This window comes from Micromys minutus (assembly GCF_963924665.1).
Source record: "Micromys minutus genome assembly, chromosome: 25".
Classification (NCBI taxonomy): Eukaryota; Metazoa; Chordata; class Mammalia; order Rodentia; family Muridae; genus Micromys; species Micromys minutus.
The window spans coordinates 38,859,808-38,862,112 of NC_137960.1; the positions used below are offsets into that span (position 1 = coordinate 38,859,808).

Consider the following 2,305-nt stretch of genomic DNA (forward strand, 5'->3'; position numbering starts at 1 on the left):
TCTAGCCAAGGTGAGAGGCTGTGACCTAGACTTTAGGAGACACATGGCTGAGTCTGGGGAAGGAAGGCAAGGGGGTTTCTGTGAGCCGTTGGTTCACTATATACTGCTGTAACTATGGAAGGCACGTATTATTTCTTGTAAATAGCTTTAAAAACATGGAGGTAGAGTGGCTTTGATTCTAAGACTGGATCAGATAATACGCTGGGAGAAGGTACTGGGGACTAGAAACAGAGAATAATGAAGCCACCACACAGCAACTATGTAACCTCCAAATGACAGCTGCAGTGGCAACATTGTGTCCTTGTAGTCTCCTTAACTTCTCCCTGCTAACATCTTAGATGCCACAATAAGGAAGAGCCTGATCTGAACAAAGGAATATTATACAGCTATTAAAACAACAATCACAAAGAATGCATGGGGAAAATACAGAGAAAATGCTCATATCAAATGCACTTGCAAATGTACTTTTATAATCTTACGTACTTATATTGCTTCGCCAATGTCCTTCATTCTGAGTATATTAGGAAACATGCTGGCATATTTTGGTGCTCCTATAGACCAGGATTTGCTGATTTGTCAAAAATAAAGACTATGGGTCAGTATTGTTTGTATTATTGGGAGAATGCTTCCCTTAGAGCCTTGCCGAAGACCTCGTTTTGAGTTGATCCCGCACGTGAACTCTAAGGAGTCTGGTGGTCATGAACTTACAATTCCATCTTTTGCTGATGTTTTGTGTGTAGCAAATGAAGAAGCCAGTTGTCTCAGATTTCGACATAGTATATGGGAAAGGAAGAAGGAGGAAGGGAAGCTGCTCTTTTTCATCCTTCAAAACTAATTTGCGATCTGTCGTCACCTGCTCTAAGACAGAACAAAATGGTGACAGATGGTCTTCCCGTAAGTGAAGCTGCAATTAAAAAGATAGCCACCCTTGAAGATGAGCTGACTTTTCTCTGGTCTCAGATGGCTGCAATGCAGGACCTGAGGGAGAGCAAAGAGACTGGCTTCATTGACTTGAGTGATGGACCCAGCACGGAGCAAGTGCCACCGTCATTGGCGACCGCTGGTCTGACTGTGGAACCAGACCACATTCTAAGTGTGATGCCTTTCCTCCTCTTCCCCCACCTCTTCCTCCTCAGTTTTCTCCACAGCCTCCAAGTTCTCTCCTCATGCAACCTGGATCTTCTGATAGAGAATCTGGCTACTGAAATGAAAAGGCAGATGACAGGTTTAAGAAGACCAATGACGGCCATCATTCAAAAAGCCGGAGGGTTGGTGATGTTCCCAACATGCTGGATGTTCTAAAGGACATGACTAAGGTCAAACGGCGGCCTGTGGAAAGGTCAGCAGGTGGTAGAGCCCTTGGAAGAGTTAAGGACAGAGTTCACAATGGGATCCGGTGTCTTTAGTATCTAATGCACTGAAACAGACGTTTGCATTTCAAGATGATGCCTTTGACAAAGAAAATAGATCTTGGGAGCGTTCTGCACTTTCTAGTCCAGAAACTTGAAGGTTTTGATATCACATTCCTCCAACAGAAAGTCATCGACCTAAGGGAAAGACTGATAATATAAAAGCAGTTGTCCAAGGCATCAGGAGCAAAAGCTGGGCTGAAGGGATGGCTCAGTGGTTAAGAGCACTGGCTGCTCTTCCTCTAGAGGTCCTAAGTTCAATTCCCAGCATCCACATGGTGGCTTACAACCATCTGAAATGGGATCTGATGCCCTCTTCTGGTGTGTCTGAAGACAGCGACAGTGTACTCATATAAAATAAAATAAATAAGTCTTTACAGAAGCAAAAGCTGTGCTCACCCTTGGAAGCACCGTTCCAGGCGGGCCGTGTGGTACCTCATTTCCTGTCAGAGGATTAACACCTCTGTTAGGGTGAGCAGACTGTACTCTGGGACCTATCTCCACCCAGCCTGAGGAAGACATTTAAGAATACTGTCCCTGCTTTTGGAAGATGTAGCGTTTAACTGGCTACTTAGAGTCGGATGTACAGATTTCCCACTATATGTGAGTGCTACTGAAAATGAAATGCGTGGTTCAGTGCTTTTCCTAAAATTGTGGCTTCCTACTGAGGCTCCTCTCAGTCTTGTGAGTTGCTGTGATACGGTATATTTGACCTTTAGCAACTTGGAAATTTTTAGTGAGCAGAAAGTGATGATTGTTTTTCATTAAGCTAGTCATGGTTTTAGTCATGTAGGGTTGCAACTTTCTAAAACTTCCTGAGGTAATGAGTTATTTGACTGTAAAGTACAACAAGTAGAAATAGACCCTTGATAAGTTTCATGCATACTGGCTTTGCA

At 43.7% G+C, this 2,305-nt stretch overlaps 1 pseudogene across 1 annotated transcript; it reads left to right on the plus strand.

Annotated features, from left to right (window-relative positions):
• The first annotated feature begins 499 nt into the window (after positions 1-499).
• On the plus strand, positions 500-1,507 carry LOC308437264 (mitochondrial fission regulator 2-like; annotated as a pseudogene). Its single transcript has one exon. The product of its transcript is annotated as a mitochondrial fission regulator 2-like (transcript).
• Positions 1,508-2,305: the final 798 nt, after the last annotated feature.